At 47.3% G+C, this 27,327-nt stretch overlaps 1 long non-coding RNA gene across 1 annotated transcript in view; it reads left to right on the top strand.

Moving 5' to 3' along the window:
• LOC144152319 (uncharacterized) overlaps positions 1 to 27,327 on the top strand; it is a 66,699-nt gene that overhangs the window by 19,228 nt on the left and 20,144 nt on the right. Inside the window, exon 3 of the long non-coding RNA XR_013319144.1 lies at positions 17,903 to 17,973. This is a non-coding gene — a long non-coding RNA (uncharacterized LOC144152319). The remainder of the gene's footprint in view (positions 1 to 17,902; positions 17,974 to 27,327) is intronic.

The raw sequence follows: 27,327 nt of genomic DNA on the forward strand, positions 1-27,327 counted from the left end.
TTGCTGGCCGTCATTCGTTCGATGTGCGACGGCATCAGAATAGGGCGTCATAGTTTCCTTCCCATTTACCGTGAAAGTGAGCACGTGCCTCACGAAGGGCGCCCGGCATCGTCCAGGCTTGCGCGTAGAATTCGTACAAATATACCAAGAAACAGTTCGCGTGCGTCCGCGCCTCAATGGGGGAGCACAAGACAGCTCGCACAACAGACGGGCATTTAGCGAGCCGTTTGGCGCAGGTTCTAGCGCGTGCTGACGCGTTCCAATTTTCTACAAATTTGAAAGCCTGCGGAAAAAAGATCCCTGACACCAGTCATGCATGACGAAGACAACGACCTAGATGGATATGACCGTGAATACTACTACCACAGTCAAAAGCGACGACGGAACGTGTATATAAACAATTTCAAACCTTATTCAAAGCGTGGTGGTGTGTCCTTCAGTGCTTAAGCAGAAATAAATCCTAATGCTCCGCTATGGGTCGAGCCTTACGCGGCAAGTGAAAACTTGGCCAATATTTTAAAGCAAAGCTTTCTATGGTTCAGTGCTGGCGTCGTTGTCGTACTAAAAAGCACTAAAGGAAAGCCATCTTTACACAGTGGGTTTCACAAAACCGCGATAATGATAAGCGAAGGCACGTCAGGCAACTCAAGAAAAACACCTTTTCCGTTTTCGGTATCAAACCAGGATCCCTCGCATTTTGAAGACAGCGAGTATCCGATTGAGCCATTCCGACATGGTTGAATCAATTTGGATACTGAAATGTGACTTTGGCTCACGAATCATTGGAGAAAGCTTCGCATTTTAATTGTCTTAGAGCAGGGGATTTTACTATTTTCTCATTTGAATGATGTTATTTGGAGTTAACGATTTTTGTGCGAAACGCCTACCTCGTAGCTCAGGTTCGTCAAGTTATATCAGGCATACGTAGGGCGACAAAGAATTTAGAGTGGAAGAAAGTAATCCCTTCTTCACCCATTGTTCACATATAGGGGTGGGGGTGCTGCCGGTTGCTGTGAACATAATATTTTCGTGATGCACCATATTCTGAGCGTGCCACTGGTTGGAGAATTTCGATACTTACGAGAACATTTAATTTGGTGAATGGTAAGATCCGGACATTTTGTATTGTTTTGATGTGTTCTCAGCGGATGTTAGCTATGGCCCTAAATAAATAAATATATCCTAATTTTATGCCTTTTAACTTATTACGGCAGTAGTCAGGTTTATTGGTTTTCTTTTTCGTAGCTGGTGTAATATCGACTTCAGACTAAAGGTTTAGCAGCGTTATTGTCTTTAATCGAGCGTTGTGTTCATGTAACCTCGTTTGTCCAGCGTGTAGGCAAAGGTTTGGGGCGTTCCCATGACATAGAAATTTGTCTTGAAGGCGAGTAAAATATTCCAACATTTGAAGTATACTTCGTAATTTTTGTTCAACGCACCTAATTCCCCTCTCGGGGCCCATAACAACATTCCAGTATTTGTGTATGCTTTGCTGAAGACCCAACCAAAGCAATAAAAAGTGTGTTTATGGACCATAGCATAAGGTGTACTTCTTTGCAGTGAGTTGTGATAAGTCCTTACCTTAGCCAATATGGATGTTCTCCCGTTAACTAAGAGATGACATCGCGGCCGTTTTCTTTATGTTTATTTGCATGTGGGTGGTGGGACTGTTACAACATTCCGTAGTTGCGCAGATGACACATTCTTTTGGATGAAAACAGCAAAAAAGGCGCTTCCTTTGCATTATTCCACGGGACATTGCGCATGATATTCGGTTTGGTAGGTTAGGTTATCGTGTGCCCATTAAAACACAAAAACAAAAGAGGCATTGAGGCAGCGCTTGATTAATTCGTGGTGCTCCATCTCTTGCAAACGATTTCGCCTTGAGGCGTACTTGGGTCATGTTGGTCATGGTTTTTTGGCCATCCACAGGTGTTGAAACGTATCGCTGTTTGAAAATTCAGGTTGTTTGAGACATTCACGGAGCACGTTTCGGAACCGATATTCGCTTAAAACCTGGCAGAGCTAGTTAGTCCTACTCAACTCACAAACAGCAGCCATGTGTAGTACCAGGCAATATTAGCCCCAAACCGGTCTAAAATTTCTCTATATTTAGTCGCGCGCTCGTTAATAACCGCTACTTTACCCGAACCACAACCTGTGCAAGGCAAGTCGGGGTAAGGGTGGTGACGTGTCCCATATAATTTTCATTAACCTATATGCTTTAATCCGGCGCTAGTGAGGACCTAGCCAGGATACGTGAATTCGGGCCCTAGGTGTAAATTGGCACAATGGGTGATTTGAGGAGCGACTCGGACCTACATTTTCTGGCTCGCTGTGGAGGATCATAGAGAGGGAGGAATAAGACTGGACAGAGCTTCACACATAGGTGAGACTAGGGAGGCGGCAGAAAAAGGGGCTGATATGGCGTGGAAAACATGAGGACAGAGGGTTGTCAGATGCCTCCCCCAATCCTCTCTTTACTGCTCCCGCCTTCTTGTGCGACCCAGGTCAACTGCACTGAAATTTTTCTTTGGACAAATTTGATCCAAATAAGTAGGTGATACTGTTGAAATCACCATTATGGAATCTCAAGCTTCGTAAGCACGAACCACGCAATGTACCTTCGTTCAAAGCAGCTCCGAGCATACGACGTTTGCACGTGGCGGAGGGTCGCCGAACTAATTTCTGAGCGACCTGTAACGGAGAAGAGGACCTGTGCCGTGGAGCTCGTGCTTCGTTGGAAGCCGGCACCGTGAACTGCGGGGCGCAGGGCTACGTTCGTAAAGCGTTCCTCAGCTACACCGCCACAGTTTACCGCCGTCGGCATCATATGTTTAAAACTAACCGCATAGACAGCACTATCCTTGTTTTTGCGATGCAGTAAACGAGAATAAGAGCCTTTAAACTGTGCACGCTTAGGATGGTTGTTGAGCTACCAAAGCATTTTTACTTAAAAATCATATTTTACTTGAAGGAATAGGACTAAACCTGCACTATGCTTTATAGTTGATATTAAGTCTGTACCAAAAAAGGATATTTTATAAATTATTGATGACTTGCACTTCCGCGGCAAATATCTGCGCATTTTGGCTGGACAAACGCCACCTCCGCCCCTTAGACCTCTCCAGCAGTCAGTTTGACGACCTAACTATATTTGTTCTACGCGCGGGCAGAAACGTCCTCACCCGCTAACGGAACCAAAATCAGTCTTGCTCCTGGTAACAAAAATACAATCGCTCAAAGATCGGCCGTCGTCTTCGCCAAGCTAACAAACCTGTTCCTCTCCCAAACATTAAACTAGATTTTTTCGACCCAGAAATAAAGTATTTACTTTTGTAGAGTGTTACATTTAGTTTACTTAAAATTAGATTATTATCAACTGCACATGTGTCTGGTGAAACTGAAGAACATTGGTCGACAGTTAACTTTTTTTTATTTTAATGCGTCATTTATACCTGTGGAACCTGACATACTCTTCTAGACAAATTATACAATTCGATACTCGATGCGAAGAGAGATAGAAAATACTGGACCCATATATAAAAAGCTGTTTGCACGTAATGGCATGGTGAAAATGGTGGTTGACCTCATCCTTTGAAAGAGAGTGATATAATAGTCGAGGCGCCGGCTAACCAATGCTACTTTTAGATATCGTACGAGCAAGTAACTTAGTAAATCTGCACACGCTTTTTATTCGCAATGCTAAAAGTTGCTGCTCTGGCAGTTATTTAGATAGAAAAGATTGGCCGCGTGTCTGGTCCTTTCGTTGCAAATGTCGCCGAAACACGATAGTCGATAGTCGACTGGCGCCCCAGGCAAGTTAATGTCTCCATTTTATCTCCCGCTCACCTTTCATGCTGTTCCTCTCCTGCCTCCTTCCTCCCAGTATAACACGCCAGAGGTTTGCTGAAGTACATTCAAATTTACGGCGTTCGCCTCCTACAAGTCTGGTGCATTGAGGGCAGTGGTGTGGTATGGCGGAGATGCGCGTGAATTGAGGCATACTACTACAACGTTTATAGAACCACGTTACCCTACTTCATGATCGTTTGAAGTGTAACCTGTCAAGTGGAACCTTTCGTTGCTATTGCCGTTTGGTGTTTTTTTTAATGCCACCAGGTTGCGCTGGCAAGAGCAGGGTATGGTTTTGTGCAGTTGCTCTATCCTTTTACCAAGCATCTGTCCGTTTTTTTATTTAAGACACACTGCAAATATCACTCATGTATTGATTTTCTGCCTTATATTTGCGTAATGTCTCGTTCTTGTTCAACAATGTTTAGACGTATGCACATTAACCTAGGATTTAGCCGTTTATATTTCACTGTGGGTATATCAGTCTATTCATTTGGAGGCTGCTGTGAGGCGCCGGCGATAATGTGCACCTGCTTCTGTTCGAGTCACCTATGTCACGTCCGGCAGCCGGTAATTGGCGCCTTTTCTTTCAGTTTGTGTTCCGGAAACGCCAATTTTTACGAGCCGTTTGCGTCACGATCGTTGATATTTGAAACACCGCATTTTGCATTTAGCACTCGTTTTTGTGTATTACTATAATACGTTATTGCTACGTTGTTGAAAATTGTGCACTTGGCCTTTATTCAGCACACAGAGGGCACAACGAGGATATGATCTCAGGGTAATACTATTTCGCTATGTTCACATTTACAGCAGATGATCTAACATTGATGAATATTTAGCGCAATTTATTGCGGTCAGATCTGGAGACGTGGCTTTAGCCTCAACGTATCGCTTTATCTTCAATGTTGAGAATCTCGTCTGCATTACGCCTGCTGGGAAAGGGAAGTTTTTGAAGCGAAAGTTAAAGTGCCGACCTCCAAATAGTTTTTCATGCGTGGTTATTGCATTTTTTCATTTATTTTTTAAGTTCACAAGAGAGGTCGCGTACGACGCCATTAGGGGTCATGTTGACAATATACAAGTTCCTTTTATTAAATAGAAGGGTTTTACAAATGACAATACCTATTTTATTTTAAGCTTAAAAAATGGCTCGTCTTTTTACGCGTAATGAAACAATGAGACGGCTTTTACATATTTGCATTCTCATCAATTCCCGAGCACGAGCAAAAGAACTGAGTGTTGCAGAATCACGCCGTGATGAGCTTGGCTTGTAAGAGACGGGAGAACAATGAGAGGAGGAAGCGGGCGATGTCGGCGTTGTTTCATGTCCACGTCACTATGTCACGCAACATCGTCACTAAATTCAAAGTTAGGGTCTTAACACACATATGAACAGACCATTGGTTCGAGTCCTGAGTCCCACACATATAAGTTGAATTACCTTTAATCACGTGTCAATAATTGTCATTATTTGCCGCACCACCGGGTTCCTCCACTGCGGAAGCTCCTTGTTGGCCACTCGCGCTGTATACCACACATATCGGCAGCCAAGCGAAGGCGCCAGAGTACCATCGTGCACCTCCGCTGCATAGGTCCTGCCGCCAAGGTCACTGGAGGCTGTCGTATCATTCGTATTGACGCCGAAGGCGACGAAGGTAACTTTTTCGAGTTCACTTTTTACGCTTGGTGAGACATAGAAGGCGCTCGCTTTAATAAATCCAGACGGCCGAGACTACACCTGTTCATGAACAAAGGGAGCGACCTTGTTTCTATAAAGCTCTTTGAATGGCGTTGGCTTTGATTAGGAGCATGTTTTATATTTGAGGCGCACGAACGCATGAAAGAGTGAAAAAGACGCGTGTATACGGATAACTTCACTGATCAGCGTCATCAGCATCGTGCGCTGTGGTGGTCTCGAAGTGACTTTAGCTTTCTGTTCATTTAAGCTGCTGGAACGAATATGATTGCGGAGCTTGAATTATGTAAACGCCTTTATTAGTTCGGAATGGTGAAACAGGGGCAGTAAAACGATTGCATGGATCAACGAAGCCGCAAATACTTCACGCAAACGGCTGGCCCAGGTGCCTTTCAGGTCTCCACAGAGAATATCGAGACAACCTAAGCCGAAAGACCACAGGTAGGCAACAGACGCGGAAACAGGACTCTGGAAACGTCGCTGAGTGCCCCAGAAATTGGTCTAGATCGCCTGGATGAACCGTTACGCTAACAAGTGTGGGAATCGTGGAGAACCGCGACCTGCGATCCCCAGCCAGCGCGCGCTTCGGGAGAGACGCGTGTGCGCTGAAACCGGTCCGGCGCTCCGCTGGTTCGTCGGCGTCCCCCGAGAGATGGCGCCACCGATGTGTGCGGGGATAGGCGCGCGGGAGACGGGAGAGTCTCGGCGGAGACCTGGTCGGGGCGAGATCGGCGGAACATCGCGGCGATTGCGGATACCATGCATCTCAGGTGGGAGCTTTGTTTGTCGCGCGCCGTGAGTGCCCACCTCCCGTTCGCGGTCACGACCCGGACGGCGTGATTCGTGAGCGCCGTCGAGCCTTGTGCTCGCATGCTTTGGGATTCCCCAAATAAACGGCTGTGCTTCGGCACTACTGTCTACTGTGTTCTCGTATCGGCGAACCTCGCTGGGCTGCCGTAGGCATGTGAGCCCGCGTGGTTGACACGCCGGGAGCTAGCGTGGGGGCTTACGCCAGGACTGGCTAAGTCGCCCCGAGGAACCCCTCATGTATCCCACATGGCGCCCGAACGTGGGTCTCGTATTCAGACGAATTCGAGGTTGCTAGCTCCCCGAGAAATGCGTTGCTGCAGTCGTAGCCCGCTACCTTTTGTCCGGAAAACTTCGGACGAAACGCCTCGCGCCAGTCGGTTGCAGGCAGACAGTTATGATGCCCGATACAGCCGTGACGGCAAATGTGTAAACCTTCCTACCCGCACCAGGCGGTGAGTCGGTAGGATACCTCCGAGCACCGCAGTCGCGGCCCGCTTGCGAGACGGGAGGTGCGTAGGCCTTGTTCCAACATGGCGGCGGGTCGCCTTCCTCGTAGCGCCGTCCCCGCGCAGTCGCGCCGGCGGCGCCGGTTGAAGTTTCCCGCAGGCGCGGCGGACACTACCGAGCGAGGGTGCGGTGTTTGGGAGTTCGCAAGCCGCACGATGAGCCCGCCGCTACTGCGCTTCGAGTCCGAGGCGGAGTGTTTGCCGATTTGACGCCTGACAAAGAGCGAGGGGGATCGCTGAAGAATCAGTCTCCTCTCGCTGCGGGGGGAAGCGGGAGCAATGGGACCGTTGTCTCCGCGCTTCCGGAGTGCGCGCGTCTCGATGCCGTGAAGTCTCCGCTCGAGATTGCGTTTAGGCAGTAAGAGCTTCGCGCGACTCGGCAGCGGGCTCGTTGATCGCGAGAGATCGAGACGGACTCTCAGGCGACCTATACCGGTGATTTGCGCCCGTAAGCCGCTGGTATTGCGGTTGGCGCTGGCTCTACGGCAGCTTGTATTGCTGCGAGTGAGTTGCAGGAGCCCCGCCTGCTTGATGCTGACGCTGCTTTGCCGACCAACGCACCAAGCCGAAATTACTCGGACGGGTGTTTCGATGCTGACCCCCCGTAATAGTCGGGCGAGCTGCCTCCAGGCGGGGGTGGCTGCTGGAGCACAGTTGCCGGACTCGTGATTCCGCGAGCAAGCGAACGTGCAAGGGGGAGTCCTCTCGGGCATCTTTGTTACCCTATTTGGCGAGATCGTCGATAAGGTTTCCGGCCAGTCACAGGAGATTGCGGAGTCCCGCTGCTCCCCACGTCAAGTTTGGGAATCGTTTAAACTGGACGGTGAGAGCGAGACCTGCAAACGGATACAACCGGGAGCCACGCCAGTCACCACTGCCACGGACAGCGAGGATGGCCTGCTGAACCACCTGCGGGACCTAGCGCGGCCCGCGGAGCTACCGCCAGTTGCTGCTCCGGCCTACCGGGCGGCAGCCAACCGTTCGGGAGGACCTGCGGCCGAAGCGGCCACGGAACCCAGGAGGCGGCGGGATCTGGCGCCTACGCGAGCGGCGCGAGCCTTCGGGCAGCCGCAGTGGGCGCGGCCGTTCCTGTTGCCGCTTCGAGCTGGGAGTGGGGGTCGCATCATGGCGCGACCCCGGCGTTCGTCGGCTGCGGCTGCATGCTACCCCCGGGCCTGCCAACCTGCTGTGCTGCCCAACCGCGAGAGACTCGGAACCATTGCAATGTGTTTGCGGGTTTGTGAGGCGAGCATCGCGACGACGGCATGGTGTGGCGAACCTTGGTGTGGACTGGCATGGGAGTGGCGTTCGGTGGCTGTTTTGTTGACTTGACGCGTAGTGACGAGTGTGGTGCAACGTGACGTCACTCGAGCTCAAGTGGCGTCCAGTTTTAGGGGGGAGGAGTGTGGGAATCGTGGAGAACCGCGACCTGCGATCCCGAGCCAGCGCGCGCTTCGGGAGAGACGCTTGTGCGCTGAAACCGGTCCGGCGCTCCGCTGGTTCGTCGGCGTCCCCCGAGAGATGGCGCCACCGATGTGTGCGGGGATAGGCGCGCGGGCGGCGCGGGAGACGGGAGAGTCTCGGCGGAGACCTGGTCGGGGCGAGATCGGCGGAACATCGCGGCGATTGCGGATACCATGCATCTCAGGTGGGAGCTTTGTTTGTCGCGCGCCGTGAGTGCCCACCTCCCGTTCGCGGTCACGACCCGGACGGCGTGATTCGTGAACGCCGTCGAGCCTTGTGCTCGCATGCTTTGGGATTCCCCAAATAAACGGCTGTGCTTCGGCACTACTGTCTACTGTGTTCTCGTATCGGCGAACCTCGCTGGGCTGCCGTAGGCATGTGAGCCCGCGTGGTTGACACTCCGGGAGCTAGCGTGGTGGCTTACGCCAGGACTGGCTAAGTCGCCCCGAGGAACCCCTCATGTATCCCACACAAGGTGAGCGAGTCGCTTTGAAAAGTTCACAGTATAATCGCTAAAATGAGTTAAATTACCAAAGGTTTGTGACCATGCCAATGATTCATGATTCATATGTATTCAATTGCTTTACGCCAATTCGTATTCCGTATGTATGACCACAGACATTAAAACGTCGTGACGAAGCTGCGGAAGAAGCCCCGAAGCCTTTACCTTGGCCCCTAAACAGGATCGCTGCTACTGTGAATAATCAATTAAAAGAGACATGCGTTTTCCAAAAGCACTGCATGGGGCAGCGGAAAGATAACCCTATCCAGAGATAAAAGCATGATTAAATCAAATTGTGCACGTGATGCAGGCAAGCAGTGCCCATACAAAAGTCCGCAAACATCGACCGTGTAACTGAATGGTGACAGGCGACATTGCGAATGTACAACATTGTAGTTTATGCATCGTGAGCTTCAAAACACTCGTCTAACATTACGACACATGGCAGGAACGCTAACACGCGCCGAATTTGTAATGGCTTGTTAAAACAATGAACCGAGAAGTCGGATAAAGCGTCGGAGCAATTAGCCCAAATAAGCTGCAGAATTATCTATTCACTGCAGTACAAACGATTAAAAGACGTATTTCAAAGAGAAATACGCCAACGTATTGCTTACAGTTAACTAACGCGAAACAATGTAATGATTTCAATGCTGCAGCAGGTCTGTTTGTTAATCAAGTCCAATTAACGGGTTTGTTCATCAATTCCATGGATCCCGGAAAAGTAACAGTATTGTATGCAGTTCACTGCATGCACTGGGCAAGCGTACGTTGCTTCAGGGGCGAAATTTTTTTAGGCTGTTTCCGCAACGACTCCTCGGGAATTGTGAGCTACAGGCTATATAATGCATAAATCAGCCTCACTAAAATACCATCAGTAGAAAATCATGCACCCCTCCTTCTCACGAGGATGGTTGAACACGAAGTATTGTAGTGGCGGACTCGTTCGTTGTCGTCTGAGTTTGTGCTTTTACTCGCAATAATTTGAACTTTGACTCATTGTGCTTTGACTTTGATTCCCACGCACTTCGCACTTTTCATCGCAGCAGCTTCGACATTGACCCCTTGCCATTATATTTGGCAAGAAGAAAGCTTCCTTTTACACCATAGCCGTCGTTATAGGAGGGGCGCTTGAGTTTTCTTATTTGGAACATAAGCTACACTAGCACCACCAACCTGCAGCAATTACCTACGTCCCACACATCAGTGAAACTCTCTCACGCATTTTCAAGAAACGCAGTGCATACATCGTGCATGTGCCGACTAGCAATCTGCGTTCTGACATTGTCAGCATGAAAGACCCCCTCTCACGCTCCAAGCTTCCAGGTGTTGTTTATTAGATTCCGTGCGCTGAATGCAAATCAGTGTACATTGGCGAAACGGGCAATCTGCACAGAAGATTAACGCAGCACTGGAACGAAGTGAACAAGGGCCATGCAAAAACAAGTTCACTGGCAGAGCACCGTGAGAGAACGAGACACGTGGTCGACTGGAACAACGCGAAATTACTGACAACTGAGTGCAATCTATCTTCTCGATTACTGCTCGGGTCCCTCATCGTTCAGACGACGCCCAACATTATCAACATAATGGATGGCAATCTGCACCATATCTATGCAAACTCATTGCGCTGCGTAATACCCAATATATAGCTTCGTTTTCCACGACACATGCTCACCGTGAACAAGCACCAAACCGTTAAATGGCTTTCTTGACTTGGTCAGTGACCTACGTTTCATCATTGCAATAATGCTTTTACCTGCCTACACGGCATTTTGTCAAACACTGGACTACACTACATGAGCCATTGCCGTTCTTAACCTGCGCCAGAGTGTATAACCTTTCACTACTGCTATGAAATAGACCCATAAACGCACTTCAATATAGCCTTTATATTTAGCTTTTGGAAACATTATGTATAATTTCACCTTTATGTTGCACCTCCTACAGCTGCAGGTAGTATTCCAAAAACATGAAAAAAAAACGGTGGTTTAACACACCAAAGCTACACTTGGGATATGGGTAGCACTGTAGGGGAAGGCTTCGCATTAATTTTGACCAGCTGGGTATTTTTGTGCACACCGAAATCTCAAAACACGGACGCCTTTACGTGTTGCCTCCATCTGAAAAGCGGCCACACCAAACGGTATCTAACTGACATTCGCCTCCACAGCACACCACCCTAGCCACTGCAGTCGGTTAAACATATGAAATAAAGCGAGCTTTTGAGTGCAAATGAAAATATTAGTCACACGTCTTATTTTCCCAATCGATCTACCTTTTGAAATCCACCATGCAATCCCTTTCCCCTACCGGCCTACCAAAACACCTTTGTCTCAAGAGGTAATCAGGCTGTTGTTAATGAAGTAAGTATTTACAATTCAAGACTTGCCACAGTCAAAGTCATGCACTTTGTATTAGAGATAAGCGACATTAGCCATTTGCAGCACCAGAGGTTAATTGTGTTAGGATCAGATTAAAAGCATTGACGGTAGTAGTTAAAAGAAATTGTGTGATAAATTACAACATCATCTGCAAATAGACCTACATGGGAGGATATGAAACATGGAATATAGACAGGACCAAGCAACCTGCGTGGGGGGACAACAAAGTGGCACGAGAAAAAGAAATATATAGTTATTAGGAGAAGTAAACTGCATTTGAGAATAATGAAAATCTTTCGGTCAAGTGAGGACATTAGGGTGAAGTTTGAGAATTAGTCTGTGGTGTGCAATGCGATTGAATGGTTTAGAAAAATCAAGAAAAACTACCGCAGTTTGTAAGCCTGCGTCAATGGATCAATGTAGATGGTGAACCAATCCTCAAAGTTATGTTTCTCAAGCAACCCTTCTGAAAATCGTGGTGATATTCGAATATGATATTGTGATTTTATAAATAATTAGCCACCTGAGAGTGGATGAAATGCTCCTCGACCTTGCATATGGTGCTTGTGAGGGAAATTTAATTGTGAAGTACCGTCTCCTGATTGAAAGATTGGTGCTACCTCGACTATCTTCCAATCATGAGAATAGTGCCTGTCATGAGAGACTGCGAAAAAAGCGCTGTCGGAATTCTACAGACTGCCGGATGTACTGTTCGGTATAGTAGGATTAATACCAGTATGATCTGAAGTAGATAAAATTGTTAGCTTACTTCAAATGGAAAGTAGTTCCACACCAGTTTGTATCGCAAGTTCAAAACCACATCGAAAGACGCTAAACGTTTGCTTGGCTTGATTACATACGAATACTTGCTTCAAAGTCAGTTCAATTTCTCTTCTTGCCCTTTAGGCATCCGCCACAGATTCTCTTCAATATCTCTGCTAAGCAATAACACGCTCCAAACGCACAGCACTGCTTCATAAAAATGTTTCAAATAACCAGAGGCCACAGCACTGCTAACAGGTATACATCATGGCAGGTTCCACAACATGCAATAACTAACCTGAAAGTACATAATCGGTGGGTGCACCGATATGGCAGCATTGCCTGGACCGATGTGTCGAGCAAATGCGCTGGCTTCTGAACGGGTGGTCCAAGCGGCCAGATGATGGATGAAGGAATGACTATTCCTGGCGGTAAAGCGTACGGAGCACCAACGAAAGGCCAGGCAGTACTTGGGTACAGCAGGTGTAGTGTCGGTTGGCCAGGGGAGGCCCTGGCAAAGCCTTTGAAACTGGACTGAAAGGCAGCCGACACAGGACAGCCAACAGCAGCACCTGCAGGTGCATAATCTGTGAGTGTGCTGACACTTGTTGAAATACAAGAAGAGCACACACAAAGCACGAATGCTTACATAAAGTAGATTTTTAATCTTTTAGAGACAGTAACCTCCAAGACACTAATAAGAACATTCCCGTAACGCCCAAAGTGAAATTTATGTCAAAATGTATTTATTAGACCCGCAGGTACTGTGAGTGGGGTATGCATGATATATGCAAAGCTCACTGCTAAGCTGATTTGCACGAAACACATGCTAGCAGCCCATCTGTATCCCTTGCTTTCGATCGGAACTGGTGTGTGATAGTTTGGGCTCCTACACTTCAATGTCTGACTTGTTTCTGCACGTTAAATTCTCCAATATAAATCGAGTTGAGTGAGTGCCTACAGCTTTCTTGTTAGTCTCTTATGGCTTGCGGTTTTTCGAAAATGGAAACTTGCGAATTCGCTCAATTTTCTGCACTAATTTAAAAAATACATATGCCTCTGATATCGAGCCCCAGACTTCCCGCGAGCTACTCTGACGAAATCGGCAGGCGCCTCGTAGGCATTGTGAAATCTCCCCCACTACCCCGAGACTATGCTATTTCGCTGCGAGGCCACATGCACGCATTTCACCTTCAATTTCCACAAATGTGAATTCTATACCTCTATGAACTCTCAGACGGTCGTCGTCATATTCGTGCCGGACTCGTGAAGCTCGGCAACTTCAGGCGTCGTGAAATCGCCGCACTCGCTCGCTGGCGCGCGGCCCGAACTCTCTCACCGTTTCCTGCCCTTGCATACTATTTTCTCTCTTGCACTTTGTAAATTCTCATCTGTTTAACTACACCTCCTGCGTCCTCATCTCTTGCCTGCTTTTCTTCCACCACAACTCCGCCAGCACCCGGTCGACGCGTACGCTGTCGGGGCGCGTTGGCGAGCGAGTACGGCAATTCCACGACGCTGTTGCCGAGCGTCACAAGAACGGCACGCAGATCGCGGCCCGAAGACCGCGAGGTCGCAACGGCAGCAGCCCGTCTCGCGCGCGCAATAGCTCCGAAGCGCAGTGCACGGAATTCGGGTAGGGGGGGGGGGAGACTTCACAACACCTACGAGACGCCAGCCAAGAAATCAAGTGTACGCTTTCTTTTTTTTAGCAGCCGTGTACTACAGCGCGAGCATCGTAGCCAAGGTCTAGCTTCAGCGTAAATTGATGCTGACTTCTGCGGAAACGGTGAACTGGGCGCCAAACAAGTATGATAAATTATCACGTAGGCTCTCAGAGCAAATGAGATTGAGGTCTAGTGAGCCACTGACCCATAAACACCAGAACTCGTTCCAACCAAATACAGAATAACAAAAAATGCGTACTTACCCTAGCAAAAACGATGTTTCCAACGTACAATTCTCTTTCACTGTCGTCTTCATCTCGCGGACACCACCACGCTTTGTTTGTGCGCAATGTCATCCACTTTTGACGCGCAGTATTTTATGCGGCGATCATCGTTCTTGATTGATTGTGGGGTTTAACGCGCCGATGCAACGCAGGCGATGAGGCGCGCCGTAGTGGAGGGCTCCGGATTAATTTTGACCACCTAGGGATCTTTATCGTGCGCCGAAATCTCGTACACACGGGCGTTTTTGCTTTTCGCCTCCATCAGAAAAGCGGCCGCCGCGGCCGGGAATCGAACCCGCGACCTCGTGCTCAGCAGCGCAACGCCTTAGCCGATCATCGTTCTTCCCGGGTCCCCATGTTCAACACACGCGTAGGTTGGAAGGGTAGACATCACCCATAAAGCTTTTATACCTATGATTTAAGCTTGAAATAGATAAACCTGAACCAATTGCGCTAGCAACCACTCGGCACAACACGCCATGAACAAACACACAAAAAGTGAGAGATAGTTGCCAGACTTCAATAGCAGCACCTCTATGTTTGACAGAAATCGTGTTAGTGCTGTTATATTGGTAACTATCTGACTTGAAAGTCTGAAAGGTGTGTATAACTTGAATTTGAGGTTTTTAAACGCAAAAGTGAATACACATAAAGTAACTGACATATATACTGATATTGTCGTGTTAACTGAAGGTCGTGTTAACCTGTGTTTAAGCTCATCTATACATCTCTGTATAATGTACTTATCTTCTTGTATTTTGTGTACGCTTGTTTTTATCCTTCATCTATCACGCTTACATGTATTTTCCACTTAATTTTTGTGCCTCTCCTGCTTGGTCTTTTTCAAGAACGCAGTATATTGTAAATAAAAAAAATAAAAATTGTAAATAAGTTTTGACGTTTGTTTTGGTTTTGTTTTCACGGCGGGCTTCTCAAGGGAGAAGGGGCGAGACAACAAGCTACTTGGGGTTTAGGAAGAGGGTGGTAAATGTCGGCGTGATGGAAAGCAAGGAACAGGCGCTTACCCTGGTCTTAAAAAAAGGAGCTAATAAAACCCTCGCCGAAAAAACAACAAGGTTCGAAGAGGAATCGAACCACGGACCTCCAAATCAGCAAGCGGAGGCGCTACCATTCAGCTATCTTGGCGGGCGGTTGGGGAGCGCATAAAACAACTGTATACTTACGTAAGTTGTCAACGAATCTTGTCGTTTGTGTCTAGTTTATGCTGCATTTTTGAAATTCTGGCTATCCTAACGCTTGTTTCTCACGCACCGGTTTTGCAGACGAGGCCGCATTGCTTGATTGAGCCAAAGCTCCCTTATTTGACTCAATAAAAGCTATCGCAGTCGACCCGACCTTTTCTGCGCAAGCCACGGTAGCCACGCATGAAATGAAATGTGCCGTTACAATTATGGCGTTGATAACGCTTGTTTGTCCGGCACCGTCTTGCAGACAAGCAACGTCGCGCTAATACTGCAAGCGATGTCACTCCTGGCATGTCAGGCGCATCAAACCCGTCGTATAAAACGACTGCTAACAGTGCGAAAACCTCTGAGTTTGTAACAAGTGGGGATTATTAGAAAGCGACCGAAGCATGCGGTGGCGGCGACGTAATAGGTACAGCAAACAGGTGGGCAGAACGGCAGTGACGAGCGAAAATGATTTTACACGACCGCCCCCGGCGGCCTGCGCAAAAAAAGAAGATAGAACCCCTGCACGCACGCCCTCGAAGAAAGCTGTACAGCCGATTCAGTTTGTTGTGGACGAAGAGCAACCGAGGCTGCAGCAACAAACGATTGTGCTTGCCGTGGTATGAGCCGAAGCATATTTTCACATCGTTATGTTATCGTCCGTCTGACTGTTACTTATTGAAGGGAAAAATCAGAACACAAACGTTGACGTCTAGCGTCTATAGACATAGACGCTGCTGTTTAGGTCCTAAAAACACCTTCAGGGCATCTGTCGGTTCTGTCTGATGGCGCGCTCGCGCCGCTTATTACCAACAAGGCGTCTGTTGGCGTTCACTGATCGTGTTGGCGAGCCGGTAAACGCCATCACGGTTAAATTCCCTGTCGGAAGACTACGCTGTTGGGACGATAGAGTTCCGACAGAGCTTCTTATTGGCCCCACAAACGCCATCAAGGTTAAGCTGCCTGTTGGAAGACTAGGCTATTGGGACGATAGAGTGCCGACAGAATTTCTTATTGGCCCCACAGGCGTGCTGTCAGCCCAACAGGAAAGTCTTGTTGGACTTTTTGCCCGGGCGAGAGTATGCACTTGGCAGTATGAGCGCTGCTCACAGAGAGGGGCCAATCCCAGAGGGAGTGCCGCTCACCAAGAGGTGCCACTCACGAGCGTGGTGGCCAAGGGTGGCCACTCATAAGCGTGAACGCTGTTCACTGGGTGTCCACTCGCAATCAAGGTCGCGACTCACCAAGAGAGAGCCTTCGTGAGCGTGAGCACCGCTCGGCGAGTGTTCACTCGCCTTCATAAGCGCCGCTAACGTACAGTGGTCACTCGCCATTTGTGGGCCATCCTCACTGACAATGGATTACAGGGCCGTTAAAAGAGAACCTCTTCAAAGTAATAGCCCCACGTTTTTAATTCGGCGTTTTTTTAGTTCACCGTTATGCGAAGTTATACGATGTTTTGGCCAGGAATTTGCACAGTACTTGCTAATTTTGCATTGCGAGAAGCAATACGGCAGCCTCGACCGTAAATGAACGTATGGTTACTTTGTCTACAAGGCGCCTTTAACAGCGGCACTTGTTTTTATACGGAAACGATGGCTTTTGCTCATAATTCGCGCCGTTGCAACATCAGTTTAGCAAACTTTAATTGTTTTTGTTTACGTACAGCTTCGGCAAGGTGTACACGTATTGCTCGTAACACAGCATGCTTGGTTTAGCAGTCTGATTAGAAGCAGTCGCGAGCATCTTTAAACCCCTCCGACAATGACCTCTGGTCGCTTTCTCCGTATGTCGCGTCTGACAGCGTTGGGCGCTTCCTCGATGGGAAATAGGCCTTTTCTATCCGCTTCTCTTTTGCAGCGGCTCAAGTGGTGAACTTCTGAACAGAAGCACGTTGGTTCAACTTCGCTCCCAGCGGGCATTTTGAACAGCGCAGCTGTTCAGCAAATCGTGATTTTTTATGTACGCAGTTAAAAATACCAAAACTTCGCCAAGAGCGCTCACGTGAGCACGCACCTAGTGGCGGCTGCCCGGCAGTTACCAAAACCAATAAAAATCTAGCGCTCCTGTGTCCGCGTCTCGCTAAGACCGCCCGCCGTCCCCGCCGCGTGTTTGTCAAGCCAAGAGTGCCCATTTCGAAGAAGATTGACCAAGAGTGGGACGACCGTCCGGCAGTTAAAAAATATTAAGGGAATACCTAGCGATCGTGTTTGCGTGCTCGCGGCGGCATCGTGGCGACCGGCCAGCCTACCAGCGCACGTTTTTCAAGACACTGCCAAATTACATGTAGATATTTTGCACGTGTCAAACAGATCAATAATTTAACGAAGGCTTGCGGCTTGTAAGTTAGAGTTAGGGGGAACTAACTGCGTAAGTAAATATTTGTAGCTGATATTTCTGTGCTGTGAAAGCGTCATCTCGAGCTATTTCTACTATCAACCAGACAAGTATTTTCTTTTATTCAAACGGATGAACTCACAATGTGAGGCGTTTTTGAAGCACCTCGGACCATATCACAAGCCTAGGTACGAATTAAAATGATAACATCGAAAAAACCTGAATTTATTGAAATATTCCAGAGCTATTTTTAGGTACCGTACATTCTACAGCCAATATTTCATTTATACAACTGCATTTTTTTCGTTTTCCGAAAAATGTGAACTTTTGCCTTCATTTAATGTATGTGTTTGAGGCTCCTGAAGCTTCTCGCAACCTCTTAATTACGGCGTCTTTATCACTGTGCACGATTAAAGATTACGATAATTTGGTCCTTTTGCAGATATGCGAAAAAAATAAACACAAAACTTTCTTACGGATACATACCATGGTATATTGCGGTTGACGCAGAAGGTAATATTCTTATGCACACAGATATTGATCTTACAAAAACAATTGACCAATTTATTACACTAACACGTCTTATGGCATTCAGGTTGCGAAATCATGTCGCGGTGACCATAAGGATTTCCTACAAAAGTTATAACTATGGTTTTAGGAAATAGAATTATTACACATCACAAAAAATTACCTTTTAAAAACGAACAAGGCATTTCGTCCTTGTATTCGCATGCCTTGCATTTTAAGGAGGTTGTTAACAAACCAGAAAATATTTATAATACATGGACGACATTTCTGCTACTTTCGGAGGTCACCTAGAAAAATGTCGCGGCAAAATGTCTCGGGTGAACAAATATTATACGTGCTTTCCACAAACTCAGAGCAGTATTTTGTACAAGGGTTTATATTCGTACAATGGTACCAGAGTTTTCAGTTGTGTATATATATTGTATACCTTTATTTAACAACAAGTAGAAACCACACTAACTACTGGCAGCCACAGAAAGAGCAGTACGCCATGTCCATCACAGAAATGCAAATACTGTTTATCCCTTTTAGAAAAAACGTAAGTACGCAGAAATTATCTCTGTAGAGTCGTCACAAAACAAAATACCTTGTAATGAGAAAAATTCAGAGCTCAAAGAAGCTTGGTCGCGCTGTCGTACACACCAATTGGCGTATATCCGAGGCAGTCATCATGTTTGTTTATAATGAGGGCAACCTCGCGTATCTTTACAACGGCTGACTTTAAATGCTGTGTAGAAACAGCTTGACAAGCCCGTTAGGCCAGTTCTGGCGCGAAAGTTCTGGCCAATTCTGGAACTATTAATGCTGCCCTGTTTCTGCCGCAATCACCGTAGTGAACTTTAGTGAACAATTTACGGCGCTTCCTCTTACCATAAAACTAGAAAGTGTGGAGCAGTGGTTTTTAAAATAGTGTGCCGTGCTCTCTTGACTAAATTAACTATTAGCCTGGCGTTGGCAACAAAAGTAGCCGAAAGACGGCTCTGCAGCAGCTGGAAAAGCCTATATGAACTGGAATAAATTTTTATTATGTTTGGCTTAATAAGGCGTTATTTCATTTGTGCCTCATTTTATGTTATTGTGTACTTACCTCCAGCCTGGCAACAGAAGCCTGCGTGGCAACGGCACAGCGCAGCGATTATCCCGAATACTTTTTATAGAAGGAGCGTTTGCCTGTGAGGCCCAGAGGGATTGACATCGGCTTTGGAACGCGGACGTCCTAGGTTCTATCTTTACCCGGGGAAGCAGTGATCTTTTGAAAGCCCCTATTTGGGTGCGTGACTGTTGCGTGCTACGTGTTACTGTAACACATTAGCGCGACCATACGCGGGGAGTTTTCAATTTGCTAGGGGGGCTTTGGCCCAGCTCGCCTTGCAGCCCATATTGGTAAAAAGTTAACCATCATCATGCACATACATACATAAACACATCCAGATACAAAAATACATAAGCACATACATACACAAAAATACATAATCCCATACATACACAAGAATATATAAACACATACACACGAACACATACATAAGCACTTATATACACAAAAATATATAAACACATACACACGAACACATACATAAACACATACATACACAAAAATATATAAACACATACAAAAGAACACATACATAAACACATACATAAGCACATACATACACAAAAATATATAAACACATACACACTAACACATACTTAAGCCCATACATACAGAAGAATATATAAACACATACATAAGCACATACATACACAAAAAATATAGACACATACACACGAACACATAAATAAGCACATACATACACAAAAATACATAAACACATACACACGAACACATAAATAAACACATACATACACAAATATACATAAACACATACACACGAACACATACATAAGCACATACATACACAAAAATACAAAAACACATAAACACGAACACATCCATAAGCACACACATACACAAAAATACATAAACACATACACACGAACACATACATAAGCACATACATACACAAAAATACATAAACACATACACACGAACACATACATAAGCACATACATACAAAAAATACATACACATACACACGAACACATAAATAGGCACATACATACCCAAAAATAATAAGCACATACATACACAAAAATTCATAAACACATACACACGAATACATACATAAGCACATACATACACAAAAATATATAAACACATACACACGAACACATATATAAGCACATACATACACAAGAATAGATAAACACATACACGAACTCATACATAAGCCCATACATACATAACAATATATAAACCTTACACACGAACACATACATAAGCACATACATACACAAAAATACATAAACACATACACACGAACACATACATAAGTACATACATACACAAAAATACATCAACACATACATCAGCACATACATACACAAAAATACATAAACACAAACACATAAACGTAGCCCCATCTGACGAAGGGTGCCGTCTACACGCATTTTTTGGCACGCTTGCTCCCATTATGACGGCTGGGATGCGGAGGTCGCTATCGTTTAAGCCGGTCGAGATCTACATGCTCTGACGCTGGCCTTATAGCGGTCTCAACAATGCCGCGTTGCTGCCATTGTCGCTCTTCAGGCGCGCTTCCAATGCTTTATGCACCAGCCTGTTGCCCGCGTCCAAAGTAAAACTAGGTCTTTAGCGGGGGTCCAATTTATGCTTCGGCAGGAATGCCACCACTTTGACTATGCCAGCCCGCCGTGGTTTACGATTCGCTCGATTGGAGTTAGTTGCAACCAGCTGTGGCCAGAGTTATGCTTGGCTCGAAGAAACGAATAGAAATGAACAAAAAACAAGAATTGAATGCGCGTACTGGGTGCACTGCGGTTAGGCTCTCCTCATTCTATAATAATTGTTAGACCATCTTCACACTCTGTTGTGACGTCTCTTTGGAAGGCGGAGATTTTGTAATAAAACTAAAGTGTGCTGTTGTGGGTCAGATGATAGTCACAGGTTAGCAGACGAGGGCATACACTGGGATACCCTCACCAGGCACGCAATATCCGCTAAGAGTGTTTGGGTATTTTCCTCTTTTAATGTAAATAGTGTATAGTTTCGAACCGTGTGCCTTGTGAAGGAAGCAAACGTTATCGCCGGTAAATTAAACAGGTTAACCTAAGGTGTCAACAGCCCTCGAGTAGGTAATTACGGAAACGAATAAACTCTGGAAGCGTATTGAACGAAACCAGTAATGTCGTGCGCGTCACATTTGCGGCGCTTCGCTGTCCTGAAAGCGGAAAGACGGCGGAAGCACCGCTGGAAGACCAAGAGGAGGCAGGGTTTGCCTTCAGTTTCACAAGGATTGACCTACTGGAACGAAAAGAAACTTTACAGTTGTGGACCTAGTGTTCATCCACTCGGAACTATCTTGTGGGACGGGAGAAATGTTATATCCTCTGCCAGCTACACGGTGCGCCGCAGGGAACACGTTGCAGCATTGCGAAGCTACAAAGTGGATCAGCACGTTCAAGCTGTTCCGCAGGGCTGAGATGTTCAAGGCGCGTTAAAGCGAGGCGTCAAAGCGTAGTTATCACCACTTGACACTCAAGCTTTCTGATGAACTGTGGGACTCTCCACGCGTATTATCTGAAAGCACACGTACTAGAGGGCCATGTTGGAATTTGGCTGTTACGTGGTCGTGGTGCCAGCTGGCGACGCTGTCGACTGGCCAGCAAGAACGGTGTGCTGTAGCGCACTTCTACAGCGGCAGAAATGAACGTTGCGCGCGCGGGAGGACGTCAGATCTCCCGCTGGCTATGCACCAGTCATGATCATCATCGTAGATTTCCCGTTCGAGTAAAGTGATGATCCCCGCGAAGGGCCGCCATGGCCCAGGTCTGCGTTACGTCATTCTTCCGGAAACGTTTCGTGTCTTGAGACCCGGCAAGATGACCGCACGCGACGAAGGAGACCACTGACGTCCCCTCTGGCTCGAGGTTCGCATAACAACGCAATACTGAGGGTTCTTTACGCTACTCAGCCCCGCCCTCAGCGGGAGGTCAGCATTGCTGGTCCTGACCAACTAGCGACGAGCGATGGAATGCGTGCGATAGATAGACTGCGCCGACAGCAATGTATTCTTCGTGTCGCAGTGCCGACACTGCTGAAGGCAGCGAAGAATCATCTGGATGTCACCTCAGCGTCTCCGCACGAACTGCAAGAGGCCATTGACCAGCTGGAGAGCAAGTACACCGAACTTCCTGAGGTAGATCAGAAAATAATCCATCTTCTTGATAGTGATTAAGTTTAATGTGCCTATTTCGAAGCCTTGACGTGCCAAGGAAAGATATGTCAAGTCATAAACCGTCTGCGCTCTGCCTTGAAGTATCAGATGGCTGTCGCAAGGGTATGCGCAGGACCAAGCCATCGTTTCAACACAGTCTTCACACCAAAAGGCTGAAGATTGGGCTAAACGTGAAGGAGTGGGTTAAAACCACACACGATCACATGACTTCACCGCTAGAACCATTCCCTAAGAAAAAAACCTCGAACAAGAACACTCGTAGCTCCATCATGTGTAGGAGACAAAAGAAAGCAGTAAGAAGCGACTTCACATGCATGTGGGACCCAGAACCAAGATAGCGTCGAACGTCCCAACGAGAGGCATTGTGAAGAACGCGAGGCTACGCCAGCCACATGCAAGGACGTCTCGGCTGGTTCCGGCCAAACAGTAGACAAAAAATAAGGTGAAATACGGGAAAGAAAAGATGGAGCCTCTTCCGTTTGTGTTTGAGTACACCTTTGTTCCCGACTGCATGAAGGGCAGATCATTACCGGAACTTCTCGTAATTCGACTATCAACAAACGTTGCAGCAGCGGGCAAGGACACGCCCATCCAGGAGTCTGAGCCGTTCGATCCGCCTGATGGCCTAGAAGCGGAATCACCCTGGCTCATCACTTCGACTCCGTGTGACGAAATCGAAAAGCCATTTTGCGAAATGACACCACGCATGAAAATAAACTTGGCGAAATCCCACAATATCAAAAAGCAAACCAGAAGCAGGCGCAAGCGCTACTTGGGAACACCGCCACACTAGCCGCTCAGAGGCTACCGCAACAGCGAAAATTTGATAATTTCCCGACCCCCCTCCCACTACACTTTCTACAAGAGATCTACCGGATTCGAAACGTTTCAGTGAGCTGAACCTATAGTTTTGGCGCCGTTCGCTTCGGCTTGACGCGGACCTATTATTTGTGGTTCGACGTCTGTCCTGCCAGGGATTATCTCTTGGTGTAATATTTTCTAGAACCTTTAAATTATTTCAGAACATTGCAAATAAAAGAAGGCCATTCGAGTCAAGTGCCGAGAGGGCGAATCGCTCTTTCTAAGAAACACGAAGAACGGCTGGGCATACAAAAGAAAGAAGATAAAACACGCTCTTCGCTTCAAATACAGATAACAGGTAGGCGCATCGTGGTGATTGATTGTGCCTCATGGCGCAGTCAATCACCATTGACGGCGACGACGAGGATGTGGGGGCGCTAGTTTTCATGGCCGCTTGTACATAGATCATCCATCTAAATACAGTGCTGCACCACCGTAAAATATTTGTCTCATCGTTGCTCTGTCGCCACGTATCATCTTTGGTGAAGATTGCGGGGTATCCATCCCAATCATGGCCCACCAGCTTCGTCCCGTCTTGGCTCGTGAACATCGCTCCAAGGCTCTTACATTGCATCGGTCTTCCCCAGCACCAGTGAGTCATGAAGGCGAACATTCCCCAGCCTCGTGTCCCCTGCCCATGACTTGCACACACCAGGTGACTTACCAGCCACGACTTGACGTAAAACCGATGACATTCCCCTTGCCCATATCTCCATCGCTTTCTGGAGGGCTTTGGGCGCTTCCTCGTGGCGTTCACGTGGACTACTGTCCCGGGTCCGGTGATCATTACGGCCAGCACCATCATCCGTGGCGGGAAGGACTTCACTATATATTCCCATCTTATTGCTCATCCGCATCATCATCCGCTCCTTCCCGTGGCATCGACCGGGACGATCGTCTTCGACCGGAGGATAAGTAAAGGAACAGATAGGTGGAAAGTACCTCGACGCAACATCAACCACCACCGACGACGACGAGGAGGATGTGGGGGCGTGAGCTCTTTCATGGTCCCGTGTACATAGATCATTCATTGAAACACATCGCTGCAGCATCGTTCAATAATCGTCTTATATTTGCTTTGTCACGCAACATCTTTGGTCAGTGTTGCGTCCTGTCAAACAGGGACGCTGGAAGATTGTGTTTAGGAAGACGCACGTGCAAAGTATTTATTAGGCGTGGTGCCTAATTTGCGAGGTGCCTACTTTGCGAGATCCCCGATGGGAATATAGTGGTATGTGAGTATAGTGGGATGTGAGTACAGGGTACAGCGTACATAACACACAGTGAAAAAACCCCCCGTCTAACGTACGTAGCGATCAACATATCGCGGAAACACTCATCCTGGCAGGGCCGACCAACTCAGCGGGTGCAGGCAGACGGGCACACGGTGGTTTATTGAGACTTCTTCCAAAAATCTGAAAACGTAGGACTGCCCTAACATCGAAGACGTGAAGGAGTGGGTTAAAACCACACACGATCACATGACTTCACCGCTAGAACCATTCCCTAAGAAAAAAACCTCGAACAAGAACACTCGTAGCTCCATCATGTGTAGGAGACAAAAGAAAGCAGTAAGAAGCGACTTCACAGGCAAAAACACAATCACGATTTCCCCGCGATGACTGCACCCGCTGTACAAGAACATAGACAAAAATTCCCACTATTTAGGCAGTCAACATTAAAATAGCATGCGATCGCATGGAGATACCAATTCAGCCACCACAAATGTTGCACAGAATGCGTAGCTTTTTATACCGTATTAAAGAGCGTTGTTCAAGAAAACAATATCCTTACCTCGATGTAGACCCTATGAGACTACTCATCTACACGGCTTGATAAATGGAAAAACTTGTACATACCTCAAGGTACAGAAGAACCTCCACGACCTAACACCGGGTACCCAAACTCGGTGCTTGAGAACCCTGACAGTAAATCCAAGGTGTTTGTGGCGATGACCAGGCTCAACATCAGGTCCGCGCAAAGGCTTCATGGCATGGCAAAAAGGCTGTTCTTAAACCTCGACGAGTCACCCATGGCCGCGTTCAGCGGCTAACTGACCACAATTTGGTTAGACAGAAGCTCCCTTCTGCACGGAAACATAGTTTGTCACCCTCATTCCGAAGAAGCACACCCAGATCAAATTGAAAAATCTTGGGTTTCCTGCGTTTCTGTACATTTCAAGAATCCTGGTGACGGGTCCCTTATACGCAGCAGAAACAAGCAACGACGGGTCGTGACCGACCTTTATATGAAATGACCATGATATTTTCATTATATGTTGGGCGCCGTGCACAAAATTAAAACCAATAAAGAACTTTTACTGAACGTGAAAGCGGATGGAACTGCAGAGCAGTGATTAATCCGGCAGAGGGGCTTTGGTGCCGTTATCCGATCATTGATTCCACCCCTTACGCTCTTCCCCTCTTTGTCGCACTCTTGCCTTGATGAATTGAACAGAGGTTTTGTCCAATGTAATTCAAATTCACCGCCTTTGCAGATCTAGTGCGCCGTCTTCCTGGAACATCACGAGCGAGAGTTCTGTTTATTTAGCGCTTGCTTTCATCCCTCACAATTTTAAACGCGGGTATTCCGCGGTCACTTTTTTCTTATACTACCGTGAAGAGCGCCCAAACGAGTGTTCTAATGAATTTAGACTGGGACTGTCAGGTAAGTACACAAATTTTGCCTCAGATGTAGCTCACTTTGCTTTCCGCATATAATGGCGGGATCTGTGAGAAGTGGCAAGAGTTAAGCATTTTCCAACACGTATCATTTATAAACCGCTTGTTTTTCAACGCCTCTGTTTCGGTCGCTTACGCCGCTGCGCCGCGGGGTTCTGTTTGGGACCGTTACGCTGGCACGTCACCTAATAGCAACGGTGGCTAGAGAGCATGACAGCGAACAAGCTACGACGAGAAGGCGGGCCCCTAAAATGATCTGCGCTTAAAAATAAAGGAATATAGCTGCGTGCGCCTTTCTTACTGACCGTAAAGACTAAGGTAAAAACCAACAGCATGAGCGGGCGTCCAAGACGACTTGAGCAATATGCGCACACTCCGAACGATGGTCTGGCTATACCAAAGGTTGAACACGAACTCTCGTAACTTGTTGATACTGCGCATACGCGGCTCGTCGATAGGATTCGCGGCATGTGCTGTAAGCCACGTGCTCCGTTGTTTGTATTGCAACGCATCACGGTAGTATGTAGTTCTCAGCCACCTGCAGCGGCATATGAAAGAACAATTATTCCTTTACACCACGGTAGTATTCACATCTGGCTTATCTGCTTAGGAGGAAATGCTGCAACCTCGGATAACTGGCAATCATGAAGCCTCCTCTCTTGGCACGCAGGTCATTATGGGGCTGAATCTGCCTACGGAATTTGATTGCATGTGCCATGCTGCCAAATCATTCCTGACGCATTCCTGACCCCATGAAAATGAGCCCAACACCACTCGATATCGGTACCTTCGCGAACACATCCGTGGGGCGCTGATACCCCGCAAAATGTATCCAACACATCTGGAGAAGCGCAGACAGGCAAAATCCAGGGCGCTGCAAAAGTCATACCACTCACACCCAGAGGTCTACTACGTAGACACGGCGCACTTCACTGGCCGAAGCGCAGTACCGGCAGTGGTGGTTGACAATTATTATTACCATATCCTCGTGTTTATTCAACACGTGCCGTTCATTTGTGGGTCACTAAATGACCATTCCGCTAACCATCACACCTACACGGGCAGGAGTTGAAACGGTGGCGGCGCATATACTCTTTCACGCTTAGCGATAACAGCAAGATAATGCCTTGTCATTTGGTCCCCAACGCACTCCTACTTACCGGGAGCCTGACGGCTCACGATGCGTCCCGAGGAATTTGAAACCAAGCCTACATCGTGTCTGAAAAAGTGTGATTTGTCACAAAGGGGACATAGGCTTTCGACATACAGTTGAACACGGATATATCGAACACGGATATATCGAATTATTGTCTATATCGAACAGTGCAAATATCCCCTTGAAAATCTCATGCAAAAGTATAGGGCTGTTTTGCGCGTGTATCGAACTCCTGATCACGGGCATATTCGATATATCGAATTCCGCGCCGAAGGTGCCCCTGAAAGTTTGCTTCCTCTGATGGGGTGGAGTTGACGATAATGTTGACTCATCGCAGGAGCTGCCT

The sequence above is a fragment of the Haemaphysalis longicornis genome, unplaced genomic scaffold, assembly GCF_048455015.1.
Source record: "Haemaphysalis longicornis isolate Haplotype H1 unplaced genomic scaffold, Haemaphysalis longicornis Haplotype H1 scaffold_9, whole genome shotgun sequence".
In the NCBI taxonomy this organism is placed as follows: Eukaryota; Metazoa; Arthropoda; class Arachnida; order Ixodida; family Ixodidae; genus Haemaphysalis; species Haemaphysalis longicornis.